Below are 11,491 nucleotides of genomic sequence, written 5' to 3'. Positions count from 1 at the left end.
AAATTGTTAAGTTTATGTTTAGGACTTTTGTCTTTGAGATGAACCAGTTTCTGTCTGTGTGTTGCTGGGCCTAAAGTACACTGGGATGCTGTGCTTGGAGAAGACTCTCCTGAGTTTTTCCGATACACCGGCTACATAGGGAATGACAATATTGTTGCGTTTGTCTTTCTGATGGCTAGTTGGTGTCTGGTCTTCTTTTCTGTGCATCTTTGCTGACTTGATGAAAGCCCAATTACGTAGGGGTGCAACAATACATGCATCGATATTGAACCGTTCGATACAGTGCTTTCGGTTCGGTACGCATATGTATTGAACGATACAAAATTTTATATTTATTGTGTGAATGCCTCAAGGCATTCACACTATTGAGATCCTGTTTCTCTTTAAACTTTATTCTACCTTATTCTAGTTGCTCTGACCTTTGCTGGTTAACTACTCCCTCAGTTTTCAGGCGATTTCCACCATTTAAACTTTAAACTGTTCTGCTCCTTCTGCTAATGCTAGCTATATCTTTTGGTGCTCATAACCTTTATACTTTTTGAGATATTAAGCTTTTTATGCCATTTTTTGGCCCATTTCGCTGAATGGGATCACATTATCAATATGATCACCAGTTTTGCTTGCCGGGCTGAGCCGTGTTTTAGCTCAGTGAGATGAGAAGCCGTGGGAGGGCCGGGTTCGAATCCCGCTTATGGCAACATTTCCTTCAGTAAACAGTTCTGTTTTAAACTGTTTTAACTCTTTTCAAAACAATTTTCAGTTTTTTCATATCTTTTCAGCACAATTTTCAGTTTTTCATCTCTTTTTTGCTGAACATTCTGCTTCTTCACCTCTTAAGCACAAATTTCAGTTTATTAAGCTCTTTTTAGCACAAATTTTCAGCCTCTTCTGCTCTTTTCAGCACAATTTTCAGTTTTTTCACCTCTTTTCAGCACAATTTTCAGGTTCTTCATTTCTTTTTTGCTGAACATTTAGCTTCTTCTCCTCTTTTCAGCACAATTCAGCTTCGTCTGCACAGTGCACATTTTTTCTCTCATCATATCTTTGTTTGAGACCAGAACTGGTTTGGCTCAGTGGGATGAGCAGCTGCCGTGAGGTCCGGTGGCAAAAGGTTCGAATCCTACAGGTGACAGTTACTGCACATCTTCCCTGCTTGCATGTAATCTGCTTTCTTAACACTGCTTAGTGTACCCTTTCAAATACAACAGTTTTCAGCAAAGAGTTCAGCTTCTACACAGTGTTTTCAGCAGGTAGTTCTCCTTCTTCTGCTGTTTTCAGATTCCACTACACGGCATTCACACTGCATTTTCGCAGGAAATGCAACTTTTTCTAGTGTTATCAACTTTTCTTCTGACGATGCTGTCTGTGTTGAGAGCTTAGTGGATCTGCGTTCGACTACTCCGCCTAGGCTGCATTGTCGAGTGCAGATCCACTGAGCGCTGCCCAATGCATTCAATCAAGCTAGCGAGACAGAAGTTAAGCTCGTTGCAACATGGCAACTGCCTCCCGAAGTTGAACCTCCTCCACAGTCATTGAAATCTGGCGTTTGGAACTTTTTTGGCTTTCGTGTGAAGTATGACCCTGATGATAAGCGCGTTGTGGACAAAACTACAACAGTATGTCGGATGTGCCACGCCATGGTTAATTACATCGGTGGGAACACAACAAATATGAATGCACATTTACGCCGACATCACCCTAGTGCAAAGACAAGTGAAGCCAGACAAAAACAACAACAAACACGCATGCTACAAACTTTGCCTGCGTCATTTAGACAGCTGTTAGCACATGATTCTAAGAGGGCAAAAGAAATCGACAGGGCAATTGCTACTTTTATTGCTGTCGACATGCGACCCTTTTCTGTTGTAGAAAACACCGGGTTTCAGGAAATGCTGAGAGTACTTGAGCCCCGTTACAGTATTCCTTCATGAACCTATTTCACCGATACTTCAGTTCCTGCTTTGTACAAGGACACAAAAGCTAAATTAGAGATGGCAGTGTCAGCAGCATCCGCTGTTGCTCTGACCTCAGACGGCTGGACGTCAAGAGCTATGCAGAGCTACCTGACTGTCACCGCACATTACATTGATCCGGAATGGCAGATGAAGAACTGTGTTTTGCAGACACGCCTGGTCGGAAGTCACGCCACTGACGACTTAGCCAAAGGTCTCTCTGAAGCTGTGGAAGATTGGAAGTTAGTGTGACCAAATGTGACAATACCTGTAACTACTGACAATGCTAAGAACATAGTTAATGCCGTCACAGCTGCTGGACTGGGGCCACAAATCGGATGTTTTGCGCATACTATTAATATAGCTGCTCAGAAAGGAATGGCAGTGCAGAAGGTTTCCCATCTCCTGGCAAAGATGAGAAGAATTGTCTCCTTCTTTCACAGACGCACAACAGGATGCAATGTGTTTAAGAAAAAACAGCAACTGCTGCAGCTTAGTGAAAAAAAAAAAACGATTCAAGATGTTCCCACTAGGTGGAACTCCTCTCATGATATGATGGAAAGATACCTTGAACAGCAAGCTGCAGTGTATGCTGCTATGGCCGACAACACTGTGAAGAAGAGTATGAAGAACATTCAGAATCTAACTCAGGAAGAACATGCACTGGCTGAAAATCTTGTTACAGTCATGAAAACCCTAAAAATTGTGACAGTCATGATGTGTGAAGCGTCATCTCCAACAGCATCCATGATCCTGCCACTTAAAATGAACATCCTGAACTCTATGGCGCAGTCTGATGATGACAGCCCAGCAGTGAGAGATGTGGAAAAAAAACATCAGGGAGGACCTGGAGCAGAGATACGCTGATCCTGCCCTTCAGAATTACCTACACAAGTGCACAGCTTTAGATCCTCGATTCAAGTCCCTGCGAAACTTGGATGATGTCACTCAGCTGAGAGTCTATGGAGCACTCACCACAGAGCTTGTCCTAAGCATTGAACAAGTAGGTATTCTTTTTTTCATTTTTGAAATTTTATTTTACTACTGCTTGATTTATTAATATTATTTAAACAAATACAATTAACAGTTTGGTTGTTTATATTTCCTCAGGACCAAGCCGCAGGCACCACAGAAACTGCGAACTCCGCAGAGACTCAAGCAGCAAACTCTTCAGATTCACCATCAGCATCTCCACCAGAGAAAAAGTCGGCCATGAAGGAGTTGTTTGGAGAACTGTTCATGGCACAGAAGCCAAAGACCAGGTCTGCAGCCGAAGTGGCAGAGGAGGAAATTAACTTGTACAGGTTAGCAGACTGCATTCCCACAGATGATGACCCACTGAGATGGTGGAAGGAACATCACAGCTTGTACCCTCATCTTTCCAAGTTGGCACAGTGTTACTTGGTTGTACCTGGAACCTCTGTCCCAAGTGAGAGGGTGTTTTCCATAGCAGGTGACATTGTCACAGCAAGCAGATCTGTACTGTCAGCAGAACATGTGGACATCCTAATTTTTCTGAAGAAGAACATGGAAATTGAGTAAACTATGTTTTGGTTTGTATTTAAGTGGACCTTTTATTTAAGTTGTTTATGTTGTATATGCAGCTAAGTGCTAGCACTCCAGAAGATGAGTGTTAGGGGAGGTCCATTAAAGAGTGATTCATTTTATGGGTACCTGATTTGTCATATATGCTGCTGAGAATATACCCCAGAAGAAGGGTATAGAATAGCTTTTATTTGTATTTATTTTTTATTCTTTACATGGTGTTTTTTTGTTTTACATGGTGCCAAGTATGCACAACAGAAAATATGTGAAGTATTGCTTTACCAGATTTAAGTTTTCATGTGTTTTCTGTACACCACAGAATATGGTTCTAAAACTTTTTTCATGTCAGGGATTGGGTGTGTTTGTTTTATATTCTGCCAAGAATAGAAAATACAGTCAGGGATTCCCAAATAATGCAGAACTGTATGTGGTTGATACTGTCATGATCCTGGGTCATTTTGACCCAGCGTTTTGTGTTGTATGATTATTTTCCTCTGTTCTAGTTATTCTGATTTTGGTATTCTGTATCCTCCCCTTGTGCCCTGTTCATGTTCAGCTTGTATCCTGAGGTCATCTTGTGTATTAGAATCAGCTGTGCTCCCACCTGTATGTCATTACCTGGTCTCCTTGTTTGTGGGTGTATATATAGTGGGTGTCAGTCTGTGCCTGTCATCGGCTCGTCTGTGTATCTCTGCGTTAATCTGCGGTCCATGGTGCTTCGTTCCTGTCCGTGTCTCTCTGCCCCGCAGCCCTTTTGTGTGCTCTCAGGTTTGTTATTTAGTTTATCCCAGTTTAGGTCTCCTTCAGTTATTTGCCATGCCTCACTGCTTGTTTGCCACCCTGCCACTTTTGTAAATAAACGTCACACTCTTCATCAGTCGCTTGCTTGCATTTTGGGTCCTCATTCATCCTCAACGTGACTGCTGCCCCAGCTGTGACAGATACCTTGTTTTTAGAACATTTCAAATGTTTAAAAATATATTTAGGAAGGCATTTCTGTGCAATACATATTTTTATTTAAGTTGTTTTTGTTGTATACGCAGCTAAGTGCTAGCACTCCAGAAGATGAGTGTGAGGGGAGGTCCATCAGAGAGTGGTTCATTTTATGGGGACCTGATATGTTCAATATGCTCCTGAGAATACACCCCAGAAGAAGGGTATACCATAGCTTTTATTTTGGAAAAGGACATTTCTCTGTAATAAACTCGTTTCCAAACTGTTTTATTCTTTTGTTGTTTCAGCAACATTTAATTTAAAAACTGTATTTTTGAGTTAAAAGAAATATTTATAATCCTAATAAATTACAAATTAAAAAAGGCATGAACATTTTTTTGTATCGGAAAAATATCGAACCGTGACACCAAAGTATCGAACCGAACCGTGAATTTTGTGTATTGTTGCACCCCCTACAATTAGGATAACCACATGTTTTAAGGGCTTCCTTTACATGTGTGTTCCCTCTGTTTCCCTTCAGGCTTAGAGGGAACATTTTCTGCCAGGTGTTGCAGGGTCCTGATTACTCCAAGTTTGTGTTCCAGAGGGTGGTGGGAGTCAAAGAGGAGGTACTGGTCCATGTGTGTGAGCTTCTGGTAAACTTCAATTTTGAGGTTTCCATTCCCTTCAATGTGCACGGCAGTCCATGAATGGCAAACAGTTATCCTTTGTGTCTTCCCTGGTGAACTTAATGTTTTTATTCACAGCTTTAATGTGAGCAGTGAAGGATTCCACTTCTTGGGTTTTGATTTTGACCCAGGTGTCATCCACATATCTGTACCAGTGGCTGGGTACTCTCCCTTTAAAAGAGGCCTTTCTTTCTACTTCCTCCATGTAAAGGTTAAGTACAATAGGTGAGACCGGGAGCCCATGGCACATCCATGTTTTTTTAAAAACCCTTGTATTTGAAATATGTGGTGGTAAGGCAGAAGTCTAACAGTGTGCAAATCTGATCAAGGGTGAAGCTGGTTCTGTCTTCCAAGGAGCTGTCTTCTTGTAGTCGTTTTCTGACAATCTCCACTGCCTCTGTTGTAGGTATGCAAGTGAAGAAAGAGACTACATCAAAGGACACCATAGTTTTATCTGGTTCAAGTGAATGTTTCTGGACCTTGTCGGTGAAGTCGGTTTTGATGTGATGTGGGGTGTCACCCACCAGGGGTGCTAGGATGGCAGCAAGGTCTTTAGAAATGTTGTAAGTGGCTGAGTTTTATGCTGCTAACTATGGGCCAGAGTAGGACCCCTTCTTTGTGGATCTTAGGAAGTCCTTAAATACAGGGTATGGCATCCCCTGGGTATAGACGATGTTATTTAGGGTGATCGATGATTTTGTCCTTTTCCAGGTCTTGAAGGCAAGCGATAACTGTCTTTTTGTAGCTGCTTGTGGGATCTTGTTTTAAGGCTTCGTAGGTATTGTTGTCACTGAGGAGTGCAGTGATCTTTGAGTGGTAATCCATTGTGTTTAGAACCACAGTGCACCGTGATTCACGGTGCATGAGTCCAACTGTTTTTCCCCACTCAGTGACACATCCACTGGGGAACAAACTCCAGTCATTGGTGACTCTGTTTTAAGACACATGAAGCAAGAGACACAACCATAAGCAATTGTCTTCCAGGGGTCGGAGCAGGGAACATTGAGGGAAATTTAAAATTGCTGGCTATGGGTTAAAGTAAATTCCGTAAAATTATAATTCATGTCGGCAGTAATGACACCTGGTTACTTCAATTGGAAGTCACTCATATTAAAGTCACTCATATTAATACTGAATCAGTGTTTAACTTTTCCAACACAATGTCGGACTCTGTAATTTTCTCTGGTCCCCTCGTCTGGTCGCCAACTAGAAATTCTGCACATAAAAATTATGAACAAAATCAGTGACACAGGGCAGCCCTGCTGGAATCCAACACCCACCAAGTCTGATTTATTGCCGGCTATGCAGACCAAGTTCTTGCAACAGTTATATGAGGATCAAATGGCTTGCAGCAACGGGCCAGACACCCCACACTCCTGAAGCACCTTTCACAGAACATGGTCAAATGCATTCTCCAAGTTTACAAAACACATGTAGACTCCCATGCACCCTCAAGTATCCTCGATAGGATAAAGAGCTTGTCTGGTGTTATGCGACCAAGATGAAAACTGCATTGTTCCTCCTGTATCTGAGATTCAACTAACGGACAGACTCCTTTCAAGCACCCTGTCATAGATTTACTTGGGGAGGTTGAGGAGTGTGATCCCCCTATAGTTGAAACACACCCTTGCCGAAGATTGGAACAACCACCCCGGCATGCCAATCCTAAGGTACTGCCTCTGATCTCCACGAAACACTGCCAAGACAGCACTACAACATCCGGAGCCTTGAGGAAATCAAGGTGAAGCTCAGCCGCAGACAACAGTCAGGACCCGTTCCCCTGCTTGTCTGTGTTAAAAATAGCCTGTTGTGTATGGAGGACCACAAGAGCCACACAACATCAAAATAAAGAATCCTGTGCTTAAATAATTAATTGTACAATAACTTCTGCATTTGTAAATTGATTTACAAATTCATTTTTAAGATTATTTTATGTATTCAAAACTTTAATAAAGTAATTTATTATTTAATAATTAAATTTTAAATAACAATATGATATCATATTTTTATATCTATAAAAAGAAAGCTGACACTTGTGAGACTTTATCAAAGGTGTAAGCATCACAGCAGATGCCTTTGTGTCAAAGTAACTGAGGATAAAACACAGAAAAACATGAAGGCGGTTTCCTGGTCTGGGTTTTTATAGCAGATGACCTTTAAAAAAATATTGTGCAGTAGATCAATAACGAATTGAAGCAGAGCAAAGTTACAGGGCACAGCTAAGCATTTTGCAGTTTTGCATAATTTTAAAAAGTTTAATTTTGTTCAGTATTGAACAGCAGAAATTAGGCTTTCTTGTTGGAAGTATATATATATAAAAAAAAAAAAAAAAAAAAAAAAAAAACAGCGGCTGACACCGTAGACTGGTGGGTAATAAGTAAGCAAATAATGCTGAAAATAGAGATTTTTAGATGGGAAACTATTCCTAAGAGAGAGAGAGAGCTCTGCATGAAGTGTGATTTTATCGTGGTGGAAGCAAAACAGCAGAAGTAAGAGGAAATTCGTGGTGATGTTTATGTGAAGTGTAGTTTGGATCTTCTTTTGCTGCTGGTTCAGTCAATATTGTTTGGAGAGAGGTAAAACCTGCAGCTTCAGAATCTAGCGCAAAAAGGGCGTAAACACAAAGCGTGGACCTGCCGACGCTTCAAAGTCAGTGAGCTGTTGGCTTTCAGGCCGACATTTGCCGTGTCCGCGTACAGGCCGTCAGGTGAGAAAGGCGACATCCCACTGTTTCGGATGCGTCGGGTCCGCGTTTTGTGTTTATGTCTTTGTGCAGAATCCGTGTACCTGCTCTCATTTACTGTTTTAGCTGTTTGGTGGTTGTAGAAATTTTGTGAGGTTTAACCTGAGATTCTGCCGTTTTGGGCAAAATAAATTTATATTTAAAAATTGATTCAGGATTTTAATAAATCGATATCACGTTATCCAAGCCAGAATCGATTTTAATCAATAATCAAAACCCACCCCTACCGTAAAGTAAATAAGAGGCAGACAGAAATGAGGCAGGTTGAATCTTCTTGCGTTTCACACATGCGCAGTACTGGAACGTAAGCGTTTTCGGCCATTTCAATGTGGATGCGCAACTCTGTGAAAACGACAGAAAATGCTAGTGTGGACGCGGAGCGTTTTTAGATGAAAACGCAGTTTTCAAATCTATCCGGGCTAGTGTGGACATAGCCTAAAACTTCCTATTTCTCCCAAAGCTAAGGAGGTCCATTACATAATCCTCTCAGGTGTTTACCCTTCCAAAAAAGTTCTCAGGCGTCGTTTTGCTTTTCATAATAACTCTTGTTCTTTCTGTGATGGGAATATTGGATCAACAGAACATTTATTTTACGAATGTATATACTGTAATGCCCTGTGGGACGACGTGCACTACTGGGTTTTCCCAAAGATGCCAAACTTACTTGAATTTTCTAAAAACATCTCTATCACTCTCTTTCTTGGATCTCTAAGAAAAGAAAAGAAACTTGAAAATGTCTTGAATGTAATTATTATTATTATTCTGGGTAAATTTTTCATTTATAAATTTCTGAAAACAAAGCTTTATTTTTCCACTTTTCACAAAGAACTCTGCCTCTTCTTCTCATCTATAAAGTTTATGGACAAAAACAAGCCGTAGAACTGCATCATATGGTTAATGAATTAAAACTTTTAGAAACCCCCTAGGTTATATTTTTTTGATGTGCTTTAATTTCATTAATTTATTTAATTACTTATGTTTATATTATTTTCATTATCTGTCTTTTATATATTGAAATACAGCCTGTTCTGGTGTTATCTCAGGTTGGGAAAAGTCTTTGAAAATTTGCCATATTTGTTGCACTTGTTACATTTGTTTAATTAATGATTTAAAAAAAAAAAAACTCATTTCAATCTCACTTCTAAAATCCCAATGTAATGCAAATTATCCACGTAGTGTGATGTAAGGAGCTCTCTGATTGGTTGCCTGGATTTTGCTAAACTGCTGTTTGTGCTCATAGTTTTGCACTGCTAAGAATTGTATGTGTGCTTGTACAAAGGCCTCGGACTTTAAACTCTGCCCGACACGGATATATGTAGAATGAAGAGGCTCTGCAGTGAAACCAATGACTGTAGAAAACATGGACAGCTCCCCAAAAATGAAGCCAAAACGTCTCTATCGACACTGGTAATTTGAAACAATATTTTTTCAGTACTCAGGCAGAAGCTTAAACACTGCTGGCAATATCTCAGTATGTTGGTGACCACAATGCAGGAGCAGACTGAACCAGGACTGGAAACCTGCTCCATCTTCTCGTCTCTGGAGATTTCCCTTTACAAAGCACCAATAACTTAAAGGTAAAAATTATATTGGAAAATCTGTTTATTAGGGATGGGTATTGATAAGATTTTAACGATTCCGATTCCATTTTCGATTCTGTTTAACGATTCGATTCTTTATCGATTCTTATTTTTAAAAAGGAGAACACTAAGGTCGATTAGCTTAGAATTTTGTTTTATATCTTCTCTTTGAACAAGATAGAAATTTAGGAGTAACATGGCCTTATAAACCCAACAGTGGGATCTTAAGAGATCCAGACTATGGGTCTTCAGTGGGGTGTCACAGGGTCCCCGGGGAAAATTGTGAATGTAAAATAATAAAATAAATATTCTGTAGCAATAACAAAGTATAACATAAATTATTCTGTAGCAATTACACAAGAATATCCAGTAATGTCCCTGCCTACAATTAAACACATTCACTTACCATCTGCTGTGGCAAACGGGTGCAAGGCTTTTACCACAAACTAGTCACTGCTCGGTGACATTCGGGCCTGAAAAGAGACTCTACCGGTAGACTGCAGCGACAACTGCCAGCGAGCGCCAGCCAGACTCTGTCTGTCTCTCTCATCACGGTCACCTAAATGCACAGTAATGGCAGGTTTTGTAATAAAGCAGATCTCGCTAACATAATATGCACTGTTAGTTGATTAGTTACCTGCCGCATTAACGGGAGAGGACGTGCAAACCGCTGCTGCTGGGTTGAGATTCACGAGTCCGGAGCGGAATTAAAGACACGACATTCATTTAAGTTCATCGCGTGTTTTGTGAGCAAATGCTTTTGCATATTCGTAGTGTTTTCTCCCTTAAATGAAATATCTACTTTGCAAGTATCGCAAGTTGCCCTGTTGTCATCCGTTCTGGTAAAGTATAACCAAACTTTTGAGCGTTTGAGCCGCTTAGGCGCCGTGTTTCCTGCAGGTACGCTCCGACGCTCCGCAACGTGGTGACGTCATTCGGGGCGACTGGAATCGATAAGGGAATCGTTTGCAAAAATGGCAAACGATTCCAAGGAATTGAAACAGTGGGAACCGGTTCTCAACAAGAACCGGTTTTCGATACCCATCCCTACTGTTTATATAGTATATAAGGCTTTGTCCTTTTTAAAAAAAAAACAAAACAAAAAACAAAAAAAAAAAAACAGCTCATATGTCAGCTGTCAGCAGAACTGTAGAACCTAAAAAAAAAGGTAAGAGTAGAAATTCAGATCCTGAGTGTGTGAGGACAGAAGGATCAGCTTTATTTCAGATATGAGAGATAAACTTTATATTTCATTTTGTGACGATTCTGTTCTCTTTGTGCTCCTACAGGAGCTGCCCTCAGATTCAGACCTCAGCACTACCCAGTGACAGCAGACAGATCACCCAACATGTTTACATGTTAACTGCAAAATTAACTGATGAAAACAGTACAAAGGTTTTCATCAGTTAATTTTGTTAAACATGTAGTCACTGAAAGCTGCAGCTGTTTTATTGATGAAGTTTAATCCTTTTGACTTTTTGTCTTTATCACCAATGTAAACTGTGTCGCTATATATCAGCAGAAACAGTATCTACATGAAGAGCACATGAGATTTTCTCTGACACAATTAAAGAAAACCTGATGAAGGTCAAAGGTTGTCACTTAGTGGTTAAACTAAAAACTTTTCATCTGGAATTCTTTCACTGTTTTTTGCAAAGAGTGTGTTATTCAATGTTCCCTCTAATTTTTAATGTGTCTGAGCGAACACATAGACTCCCTGAGTGGTCCTTTGGATCACTGTGAGCAACAGCAGACGTGTGCACTGTGGTCACGCCAGCATCGAATCCATCCAAGTTACATGGTTTCTTAAAATAATCAAATTACAGCATTTACATTTATATTAGACTACTTGTAATTAACTGCTTTAGCCCACTTACAATGAAAATTTAAAAAAAAATCTTGTTCATGACCTGTGTAGTATGTTAACACTATTGGAAGTAAAAATAATTGTTTTATTTTTTTTGTAAAGCTCTGACTTGTATTATGAGTATGAGTCTGTGGTCTGGGAGATAGTCCTGTAACTCTCTGTCTGCAAAATACAGTATATAA

Source organism: Oreochromis niloticus, linkage group LG8, assembly GCF_001858045.2.
Source record: "Oreochromis niloticus isolate F11D_XX linkage group LG8, O_niloticus_UMD_NMBU, whole genome shotgun sequence".
Classification (NCBI taxonomy): Eukaryota; Metazoa; Chordata; class Actinopteri; order Cichliformes; family Cichlidae; genus Oreochromis; species Oreochromis niloticus.
The sequence above is the reverse complement of the archived record's forward strand: the minus strand, read 5'-3'. Positions refer to the sequence as shown.